The sequence below is a fragment of the Microtus pennsylvanicus genome, chromosome 18 (genome assembly GCF_037038515.1).
Source record: "Microtus pennsylvanicus isolate mMicPen1 chromosome 18, mMicPen1.hap1, whole genome shotgun sequence".
NCBI classification, from domain to species: domain Eukaryota; kingdom Metazoa; phylum Chordata; class Mammalia; order Rodentia; family Cricetidae; genus Microtus; species Microtus pennsylvanicus.
Window position 1 is genome coordinate 10,436,844 of NC_134596.1, and position 12,809 is coordinate 10,449,652.

The window sequence follows — 12,809 nt, forward strand, 5'->3', positions numbered from 1 at the left end:
TTACTATGAATTTATGGACACATATTTGGCATGAATTGTAGAGCTTTCAAGATCAAACATTTATGGAATCCATAACAGATCACCACTAAAGGCTAGTTTTTAATTAGAAAAATACATAATGTTGAATTGTGGGTTACACACATAGCCATATATCTTTTGAATTTCACAAGCTCATTGATATATCCTGAAACTTACATTTTATTATTTAGTTAAAAGGTTGTTTTTCAAATTAGTCCAGTAACTTTTCCACCATGCTACTCTCAAAAGTTCTGTTTTACTAAGAACACAATACTCCTCAATCTATGACCCTGCTCACAGAAGCAATCATAGATTCACACTTGTCCAGTGCAGCATTATTTATAAAATTTACACTTAGAACATTTAAGAAGTATTTTTAACACTGCATAGATATTAAGACATTGTTACTCGGTATCTTCTCATAGGAGGTTATCAAACGACTTCAATGTTTTTCTTTCCTCATATTCTCTCCTCTCCCTTGACCTCCATTCCCCTCACCAGGTAACCCAGTCTGCACCATTGATCTGTCACAGCCCCATACACCACTGTTTTCTAAAGTCTTCCTTTCCATTCCTTCATCCCTTTAACCGACTCCCATCCTATGTTACCAGTTTCTGACCTAACACACATATCTGAAAATCATTTGTCAGTTGTGCCTTTGAATCCTTCTCTTGTTGCACACACCGTTTCACCAACTTGTAGTCAATAGCGTTGACGTTGCTTTGTGGTGCACAGGTGTAGAAGTTGCGACCTAATTTCCTCCAGCCCCCGAGTTACCTACGATTGTAGTCCTGCATTATCAGGTGCCACTGGGAATTTACCTTTCAAAATTTTATATAATAAATAAGGAAGGTGAATACTAGGGTTTTAAAAATCAGCAAAATTATAGGGTAATACCAAGGTCATGATATGCAGAGGCCTGTAGCACAGAAGTATGGAACTTGCCAAATATAGAAACGGCCTCTGTTAAATCCCTAGAAACAGGATAAAAGTAAAAACTGAAAACTTGAGAAATCACCTGTGATATCATTCCTTCTCTTATGCCCCCTCCCACACACACAACACACCACATGCAGATATACAAAATCTGCCTATTTCTCTGTTGTCTTGGGGAATAAAGACAAAGTTTTCTTTAAAATAATTTATGAAAAAATTCTCAATACTTCTGATTCATGTAGTTACTATGCAACAACATATAATTAGGTCTTTTCATCCAAATCAAAACTTGAAAATATACATTTGTATGGAAGTATAGATCAGGAGTAGTCCAGTGGCCTAGCTTGAACGAAAACATAACTATACCTAACATGACAAAGGAATTAATGGGTTTTTTTTCTTTATATGATTAATTTTATTTTCTGCACTGCCTATGTAGAATGTATAATTTACAATACATTTAAATCATGCTGTAGTATTTGCTAAAGGGTGCAGTATGGGGAAATGCTGGAATAATTGTTTAGAAAGTACTTGAAGTCTCAATACTGGTTTAAATTATCAAAAAACAAAGTAAAGTCATTAACATTTCTGGTGTTCTAGTGCATGAACTGGCTCTTTGGAGCCCATTTCTTATGGAGGGATATCTTGCTCTGCATAGATACAGGGGAGGAGGGTCTTGGTGATATGGGAGAATCCGTTGACTCCCCATGGGAGGCTTCACCCTCTCTGAGGAGTGAATGCTGGGGAAGGGGGGAAGGGGAGAAAAGGAGGGAGAGGGAACTGGAATGGGTAAGTAAAATAAGACTGCTTTAATTTTTTTAAAATATTTTCAGTGTTACACTTTATGTATTAATTTTTTACTCCAACAGTGATTTAATTGCTTCTGGATGAAGTACTTCTTGAAAGGGTACTTTATTGTAGCTGTTATGGTTAGTTGTGGCGCTTACCTTTAAATTTTACTTTTAGACTGTTCTGATGACTAGCTTTAGAAATCTAGCAAATCGCCAAACATGCTTCATACACTTTATCGACCGGGGAGAGGGGTGACCCGCATTAAAGCAGTTCACAGCCTTTCCCTTTTATAAGCTCCCCAGCCCGTAATAGCCTACAGCCGAATCAGGCTTCCTGGGAAGACGGTCGACAGGAATGACGTCACGGACCCAAGCTGCGGACCAGCCTGTGAGAAAAGGAACCGTGAAAAACTACAAGGACCAAAGTTCCTTTCGGTTTGCAACTTCCCCTAGCGCCTCACAGAAGCAAGAAAACCCCGGTTAAGTTTCTCTGCGGAAAGTCTCAATGAACGCATTTCTTATGTTTTAAAATCTAGGAATTCATTGTCGTAATCATGAATTTGCAATTGTACGGATTTTTTAACTTCTGCCTTGTTTTCTTAAGCTTGTTTTCTTTATTTTTTTTAAATGAAGATTATTTAATAAGTTTGCCATAATATTTGTCTATATGATAACAATATTCTATAGCTCCCAAGGAGTGTGATAATGCCAACTGCCAGGGTCCAATCTGTTGGAAGGAACAGACCATATTATTCTTAAAGGAGATGGGGGGGGGGGGCTGTTACAATTGTTAGGTAGTTGTCTGAGCAGAGCTAAATCTCCTCTTTGCTCTTGTTCCAGGGAGGACCAGAGCTTCAGAGATGCTCATCTTTGAGGAGAACGTTTTGACCTTCTGGTTGCCAGGGGTTAGCAGTTTATTTTCTTTAGATACAGAATTACAAATGCGTCCTAAAGAAAGTTTTGGTTTTATAAATAACAAAATGAAGCTTTCCGCGTTAATTATGGGGACAGAGAAGTCATTTATGTGTCAGTCAGCGTTCTAGGTATAATATGAATTTGTTGCATTAAATTTTCAGCAAGTTTTTCGGCTTTTTGAAATGTTAATTTAGATGTGATTTCTTAAACACAGGGTAAATGTCAAACACACAAATTGCTTTGAATTCTGCTGTTCTGTTGTAATTCTACCAGTGTATCTCTAACAGAAAAGGTAAAATTGCTCATTATGATAAAAAAAAACTTCAACATAATCTTCTTACGAAGATGGAGGTCATATCAGCGTACATCATAGTTCCTTGGGAGTTCATTTATAGCCAAGTGGCAGGTGAAGGGCCAGTGGATGGGAAATTATTGAGCACTGAGAAAGCTTCTGGCTCAAGAAGGATCAGAGTGATGAGACGCCATCTTGAAAATGGCAAGGGGATGAGAAACATACTCCCATGTTTAGGCTGGTGCATTCTTGCACAACCAAATGTGGTTCTTGTTAAGACAGAATTTTATGTGAAAGGGTACAGGTGCCCTTAAATAAGGTTCGATAATCCTGAATGAAATTTGATTAAGGAAAGAAAGAATGCCATTTTTAGGAGGCTTTGCTGTGAGGATTTTTGTTGTTGTTATATTTTTTTTGCAAGTTTTGTTGTACTTGTTCTACATTACACTTCAGGTATCAATCACTAGAACTTTATACATAGTTGCCAAGTGCTCTAGTGGTGTTTGACAATCTCATTCCAATAATTCAAGTAATTTTTATTAAACCGTTCCTCTATCAACTATAACATACGTTTCCAATAAACAGCAGTAATAGTTTTCATAAATGCTCTGTTCACATGACCGTTGCATCCAATTCGATATATTTTATTCTCGTTCTCAACATCAGCATAGAAAAATGAAATTAAAATCAGAATTCCTTGAACATTCCCTTTCACTGCAATTTCTAAAAACAGGTGCTCTACTCATGGTGAGAAAATGTTGCAATCAAATAAGTGACCAAATGTGAGATCCAAGGGAATTGTCGAGGTTGGTGGAAATAAAGGCTATCCCCATCCCTATAAAATGGGCTGACAGCTAAATCTATATATGTCATAACTCATTTTCATGTTGTCTATAAGTAATGGACAGGAGAGAGATTTAGAATCCCTCACAAGTTGCCTAAATTGTCAATAATTCATTTGACATCTCTGTCTGTATACTGTATTTTTCTATATGCTGTCACTTATTTCAACCTAAAACCAAAATAATTGTAGGACATGATTCACATATCATTTTTACTTAGTTGTGTGTCTTGTCACCAAATGATGAAAGAACTCCCCTTATCAACTGAAAATATTACATATCTCTGGCCCCTTCCCCTCAACCCTTTACTTGTGGAAATAATTGTTTAGTCTACAACACCTTCTCAAGGTGATAGAGGCTTTCAGAACATGCTTTGCTCTTATAGAGGCTGGTAATTAATATTGGCCTCAATAAACCTGCCATTGCTCTGGAGGTTTTTTCAGCAGTTCAAACCACTGAATACTCTCCAAGAGAGCCTGTGTTTAATTTGCAGCACCCATATTTCTGCTGACAAGGTTCCCAGGCCCAAAGAATCAGAGGTAATCTTCTGCCTTCCTCCCAATCTGCAGATAATGAGTTTCACATACAGTTATTCAAACACTGTAAAGATAAAGCTTTTTAAAATCTCTCTTTAGAATTTGTATTTTTTTAATTTTTCTGGACACAGTTTCTCAATAACTATGGAGCCAGTCCTAGAACTCATTCTGTAGGCTAGGGTGGCCTTGAACTCACAGAGATTGTCCATTCTCTCCCTCCCCCGTGCTGGGATCAAAGGTATGTGCCACCACTGCCCAGCAGCTGTTGGCATATTTTTTAAAGTAAATTAGGTCTAAACAGAATAATTCCTGCCAGTAAAACTGAGACCGATGGTGGCATTTATTATCACTCAATAAATCCTGACATTGTACAAAGTACAAACATATCTATCTCTCACTTTAGTTATGTGTTAATGACACAGAAGAATTCCTGGAAATACAACATCCCCCTGCTACATGGATATCTCCAATTTTGCCTAAGGAAATTAATCCTGCTTTAGCATTAGAAACGCCATTGACATTCTCTGAAGAAGATGTTGAGAAATAAAGTGAAGATGACCTTAGAGATGTTCGCAGACAAGCCATCTTATTCACTCTAGCCTCATTTATATGAGGTATATAGGTTTGACTCGTGAGGAATTTCCAAATTCATGTAAAGAGACAAACTGAAGAATAGGTATGAGGCTGACTCTTAAGAAAACTTTATACAAGTACTGCAACCTTCTGATGCTCTCATCTTGAAATAAATTTTGAAGCACAGCATGAATATGATTTTCCAAGACAGTTTTGTATTTTATAGATTAATATGTTCCCATATGAATTCCTGTTCATTTGTAGATCGTTCCTACTCTATTGCAATAATCACTATGGATTTTGTTTCCTAATGCCATAACATTGAGACTTATGCAGTAACAACTTCTACAGACACCTTTGAAATTAGATGGCACTTTAACCCTGACGGTAACCACTACGTCCAGACTCTTCTGTAGCATGGATTTAGAGTCATGGAAATATATGCCTTATCACATTAAAAGTAATACTGAGAAAATGGAGCAATATTGATCTTGAGACTTGGAGTGAGCAAAAGAACAGACTTTTACAGCAAACAGCACTTTAGTTGCTGAACCACTGAAGCGGGTTGCTTTTTAAAACATCCCCTCACGGTGAGAGTCACCACATTTATTTACCCAGCCTCCAAAGAGGGGCAGTGCATCTAGCAACCTTAACTGCAGAAACCTCACTCAGTGTTGGCCATTAATACAAACAATCCCCAGGAAATATGTTAGCTTCATTATGGCTGACCAACTAGCTCTGCACTAGGGGTAGAACTTGTGAATGCTAAAAGGACAGCTGGCCTAGCAGGTAGATCATCCTTGCCTCTGAATGCAGGTAGAGCTGAGAAGTCATCATAAGGACAGCTCTTCCCTACCTAGATTTCTTTAGTTCTGCATATTTGACTGATCTTTTCAGCCTTAAATCAACCACTCTTCAATTACACTACTTTCTGTCATTTTATTGTGGAAAACTATTAAAATTCAGAATCATTATTGAAATGTATATGTTTATCCTGATAATTTTGCTAACCTTCCAATGTTAGGTGTTTTCTCTTCCATTTCTTGTAAAAAAAAAAAAGTATCCTTCATTATATGTGTCAGTGTGAATGCATGCATGCCACATCATGAGTTTGGAGGTTAGAGGTCAACTGTAGTGGGCGTGGTTCTGTCCTTCCACTGTATTGGCAAGTGAAGATCTCCTTGTTGGTGAACACACAACTGACTTTCGCCCCAATCTTCACTCTCAGATATGGGCATGTAAGTGCTTATTTAGACACATGTAATACCAGAAACCTCCTCATTCTTCCATTATCAGTCTTCACTTTAGCTCTTTGATTCTCAGAAATTGAAGATAAGAATATATGAAGGAAAATGAGCAAGGCAATTCTGGTATAACTTCCTTGCCTTAAGTGCACATTGCAGAAAACTATATCTAGTTAATCTTTTGATAATCAGTGATTCCTGTCTTTACAGTTGAAATATTTTTCTGTGCTTTCTCTTCAATATGAAAGATTTTCATGTATCTACATTGTCTTAGTCTGAAAACTAACTCAGTGCTGTTTTAAAGCTATATTTGTCATCATTATTAATTTTATTTCAACGCTACTACTCTTGTTTTGTGATTTTCCATCAAACTCATTCAATATCAGACTTCTGGTTCAGTGTCAACCTCCATACTCTCAAACATGCCTCATAAAACACTATTTAAATATTATCCAAATTTCAAAGAGCTCTCTCCCTTTTGCTTTGAAACAGTTATTGAAGCAGCATCTCTACATATCCTGGCTTAATGTGGTCCATCATGTTAGGAGCATAACATGAAGGTCCTTGGGCCCACAGAGCTCCAGAGAAATCAGCAATGTTAAAGGGTGAAAAATCTGTTCTTCCATCCAGAAAGCTGAGATTTGGAAATAAATAACTGCCTCATGGTCTGCATTATCTGTGAGGCTAGGTTATACTAAGCTCTTACAACCAAGACCAGAGGTAACTAGTAATCTAAATGACCTGTATAGGCAGAGGCTCCCTCAGCTCCCACAACCAGAAGACTAATAGCCCAAATGGCCTCTATTTTATCAGTATGACTGAGTCCAGGTCACGCCTTAGGACCTTAATCTACTAAAGGTAGCCTATCTCTAAAACTCAGCTTCTTGGAGGAAATGGCATGTAGTCTGAGCTCAGGCTCAATGTGATTGTACTTATATTTGCACTGGGGCTGTATTACACCAGGAATTTCTTTTTTCAAATTGTACTGGGCCTAAATACATTGGTAATAAATTGCCCGTTAGACTCCCCCAAATCTGATCCAAATTGAACAAGTCAATTGGCACCTGGTTTCATTCTTATCTCTTCACCAGGTTCATTTCCCTGTAGGGAAACCAGCAGGGACCCTTCACTATCACTTTGTCATATCTCTGAACCTTGTTCCCTAAATGGTCCTTTCACTTCTCCGTTTCTCTAGTACTAAAAGTTCTGGAGGAACTTTATATTTTTCCCTTTTCCTAGGAAAGTATGAACCAAACTTTATAATTCAAAGTTCAACTGTTTTCAGCTTGAAGTGTTTATTTGCTAGGTAGTTGAAGAATTGTGGGCCACAGGTCTTCATGAGCTGGATAAGGACAATAATGGTAGATCACTTGTGAACAAAAGAGTCTGAGAGAGGACAAAGTCATCCCATTAAAGTGTCATCAACCAATGGAGGCTTTGAAGAAGAAAGTTAATCCTTAATCTTCCAGATCTTTGCTCAGGGTAAACTCATGGGAGAATAAGTAACCTCGAAGTAATGATTGTTATAATACTTTTAAGTATTTTATTTTACCTCAGATTTCTGTGGTAGAGTTGAAATGTTGCAGCTTTGTTAGAGAAGTCAAGAGAAATGGTATAAGTCAACAGATAAATCACTAAGATCTGCTAGCCTGTTTGTCAATGAATTTATATCCTTTTAGCCATGATAACTATGTAAGAGAAACATATACCAATGGTGAGAGAAAAGAAACATAAGGCAAAGGAAGTTGCAATGGAAACTCCCCCTTGCACTAATTGTTCCTGTCATTGGAACGTCTCTCCATTGCTCACCTTGCATTTCTGCTGCTTTCTTCTCATTGACAGGCTTATACTGCAGTAGAGCATTATGGATATTTCAATGACAACTATGTTTTTTACTTTACTACGATACTGAGATTACTTCACGTGTCTATTTTTGTCAACATTTTCATACCTGACCACAATTATTATGTGTTATATAACATTGCATCCATACATGAAACAATTAAAGGTTGGAATTCCAGCTTTAACAAGAACATGGGGATATTAGACAATAAATGTGTTACAATAAAACCTGAACACTATTTATCAAACACATTTAGGGAATATTTTCATTTTTCATTATAGAAAGGAAAACCAGATATCTACCATTGAAGAAATAAAAGAAGACAGAATGTTTCAACTTTCTCAAACAATTTCCAATATTAAAAGTTCTTTTGAAATTTATTGACATTGTCTTAATGTAGAAGTGTTCTGCTTGCATGTATATTTGTGGATCATATGTGGAGTTGGTGTGCATAGAAGTCAGAAAAAACAGTTATATGCTTGTAACAAAGAGGTGTAAGGCATGACGTGGGTGCTGGGGATCGAACCCAAGTCCTCTGCAAAAATAATAAATTCTCTGAGTCATGGATCTTAAATGGATGCTGCTCAGTCATCCACAAGTCATTTTCTTCACAGAATTTTTATGTATTTATTTATATTGCAATGCACTCTTGACAAATTTAGCAACAGCAAGCATAAGCACTGTCTTAAAAGCTTCTGGATTTTGGTGAGCACTACCTTAGCATCAGTAAAATGAAATAATTGTCCCAAGGAGCTGCAATGATTTTCTAAGACAATTCAAAGAAAAAAATGATAGAGTGTTTTGAGATACCCATTTCTAGATGTTTTAATTTACAAAATTAGTTTGAGAATGTATATGAGATCTTTTTTTTTCTTTTTCCATTGCAACAGCACAAATTTCCTTCTTATGTATTCTACAATAAAATATCAACAACTTTCCTAATTTTACTCACATCCATGATTTATAGTACTCACTAAGAAGAGCCAAATATTTATAATTTGAAATATAAGTAACAATTGGGCAGAGTTAATGACTTTAAAGAGTGGGTAATCAAACACTTCCTCACATAGTAAGAGATTCTTATTTTTTTTCTTTTTTTGAGACAGCATTTTTCTGTACTATAACAGACTGTATAACAGAACAGTCCTGGAGCTCACTTTGTACACCAGGCTAGCATAGAGATTCACCTACCTCTACCTCCTGATTGCTGGAATTAAAGATGTGTGCAACCATATCCAGTCAAGTCAGAGGAACTTAACAATTGCTTTCCAGAAAACTGAAGGAGAATATCTGATTGTCATATAATAAATGATTAAAATAATTTTAACAAAAAGATACAGCATAGTTTTTTGCCCCATAAATAGAATGATGACAAGAGTAATTGATCTCTAATACTATAAGAAAACTTTCAATTTTAACTGTTTGAGTTATGGAAACTCTTTCTTAGAAATTATATATATATATATATATATATATATATATATATATATATATATATATATATATATATAGTGCTTATTACAAGTAAAATACTCTGCAATGTACTTCCAGTCTAGTATTATGCATGTTAAAAAACCAAAATATTAGAGGTTATCTCCAAGTTTTTAAAATAGTCAAATGTCCTCATAACTATAGTTACTTAAGTATAAGAGTATGTAATATGCACACCTCGACTAGTTTCTTTTTCAGGGTTAATAATTTAACATTGGCACCCATTGCAATTATTTATTTTAAAGGTTATTGGTTATCATAGTTCCTGCTGCAGTTTCAGATCTAAAAGACTCTGAACTTTAAAGGCTTCTGCTTCAGTGTGATGGGTATCTAGGAGAGGTGGTATTAATGCTAAGTGTTAAGATCCAGAAGTTCTCTGTTAAACCAACAAGGGAAATTGAGCTCTGTCTATTCCTCCTTCCCATTATTATTTGTCATGACTGCTAGGCTGTGACATATTTGTCAACCACACGCAGTTCACAGTGGTGTGTTGCCTCATTCTAGACACAGACTCAATGGTATCAAACAACACCACAATGAAATGTTTAATGCTAGGGACAAAATCAATCTTTTGTAATTTAAAATAACCACCTTGGATATTTTATTACAAAAAAATGCCCCATCAATTAGTCCACCACATAATATTCTAGTTTCTTTTAAGTTAAGCTCTTAAATTCTACCTGGCACAAATACAGCTTCATCAATTGTTGTTAACAAGTGAATTTATAATCCTATTTATCATTTATTAGACATTGGATCTGCTATGAAATTCCTTAGACTAAAAGGCTTGAACAGCAGACATTTTCATCTTAAGTTATGAAAAGATAAAAGACTAAGAACCAGGTGCCAGGGAAGTGAATTCTTGATATAGGCTTTATTCTTGGCAGGCAAACTACTGCCCTTTAGCTAGCTTTTCACATGAGAGGGAAACAGATTCATCTTTCCATCATTACCTCCTCATAAAGCCAATCATTTTTTATGTGGAGCATAAAGATATGGCTAACAATCCTATTGACCCTATTAAACTCCCAAATGCTCTCTCACAGCTATAATATCACTGGGAGGTAAGGATTCTACTTAATATTTTGTAGGGAACAATTCAGTACTCTGTACCAAATGCATATATAATTTCTGGGAAATAGTGAAAGCATATATAAAAATTATTAAAATTAAAATTATCTAAATAATTATAAGAGCATTATATAATATAAATGTGCACATTAACAGGTAATTTTCTATTTAACAAACTTAAGAATTCTAATAAATACAAACAATAATAAAAAAGAAAAGCATGTCATCTTTCCCACTTCTCTACCACTTACTCATTCATCTTAGGAGCATCTGGAGCTGCTGTATCATGGATTATTCACTTTTGTCCAAACAGCTTGACTTGCAAACGTTCACTGGCTGTTGAATTGTTGCTCAAGTTCAAGGCCCTTGGCTTTGTTATACCACAATGCTGGATCCCCAGTGACATTCCTCTCCAATAGCCTGCATGCAGTATGTCATGGATTACGATGATCCTGTAGCTAAAGACAGGGCAGATGTTGGGGTGTGCTTACTTCAAGTTCTGGATCTGTGCCTGGGTGCTAGATGAGTTGGTCAGTCCAGGTCACTGGGACCACTCATCTCAGTTGAGGGTCGGAGCCAATTCTCCAGGCACTTAGTGAGGGTTGGGGTGAGCATTCACAATTGTAGGGGGCTAGCTCTCCTACTAGGGGGTGGGGCCAGGTGCAGGGGTCCATTATCTCAGGGCTGGGAAGTTCAGAGTCAGCTCTTCTCAGGTGGAGGTACAGGTCATTCTGGGCCAGTGCATGGTGGGGCCAGCTCAGCAAAGCCATGGTACTTCAACATAAGATTTGAAAAATGGTTCAACACATGGTTTACAAAGGCTCCTCTGGTAACACAGGCAAAGGACATCCATAAGTTAGAAGTTTTTTGCTGACTGGTAGAGGTTGAAGTCTCCCCATTGCCTGGAAACTTAACTCAATAGCTCAGCATCAAGGGGTTCCCTCCCTCCAACAGAACTTCCTGCCTTGACCAACCGTTATCTCGAGAATGCCCCAGGGCCTGAAGGACTGACCTTATCTGAAAGCTGTCTCTAAACCAGAGGCCTGATTTATCTTTAGTTTGGTTCTTGGAACAGATTCCTGATAAGAATAACTTGTGCCTGAGAGCTCTGCCAGAAGAACCTACTGTGTAGTACAAAGCCTTGTGATAATAGTAGTGCTTCACTTAATGCAAGCTAGGGTTTATCCCTAGGATACTCAATCCTGTATATTCCTTACATCTGGAATAAAGTTACACTGATTCATTAAAGTCTGTCTCCTGGCAGGCTGTCTCCGTTAGTATCTACAGCCAATTTGAACCCTGTTTCCCGCTTCTGCTCCATCCACCCCCCATGAACCAAGGCAGCCAATGATATAGAGGAAAAAACAGAGCCACAGCCACCCAGACTCCATCTGCTACAGAAACACAGACCCAGAGATGGCCATTGGCAGCATTGTTTCGGGCCTGTTTTCATCACGGCCCCTGGTGACACCACAAATCTTTGAGAACCTGATGGCTCCAGCAACAACGTGGTTGCCATAGAAGCCATTCATCAGTAATTATGGGTGTGGCTTTTATTTTGGAAAGAAAACAACTTTTGCCTATTGTTACTTCCAGTTTTTGCTTCAATGTCAACAAAAATGGGTCTTGTTTTATCATTATAGAGAATTTTTACCTTTGGTATTTTTAAATGTTACTTGACCTATTTGTAGTAAGGAGTGGTGGGCTGCACTCCTGCCCAGCTCCGCATGGCTAGCTTTACCTGAAATAATTACACAGAAACTGTACTCTTTTAAACACTGCCTGGCCCATTAGTTCCAGCCTCTTATTGGCTAACTCTCACATCTTGATGAACCCATATCTGATAATCTGCGTAACACCACGAGTTGGTAGCTTACCAGGAAAAATCTTAACCTGCGTCTGTCTTGGAGAGGAGAATCATGGTGACTGCCTGACTCAGCTTCTTTCTCCCAGCATTCTGTTCTGTCTACTCCACCTACCTAATTTTCTGTCCTATTAAAGGGCCAAGGCAGTTTCTTTATTAACCAATGAAATCAACACAAAACAGAAGACTCTCCCACATCACCTCTTGATTAGTATTGATCTTGAGTCTTTTCTGGTTTGAAACAAGAGTTTCTAGTACAGAATTTTACAGTAGTTTTTTAACTTCAGTTTTATTATCATCAACATCTAAAACTACTTTTACACTTTTCAGTAGAAACTTTTAGCCACTTTTGAGTATACAACATTTTACAAATAAACTTAAGATTTTTTGTAC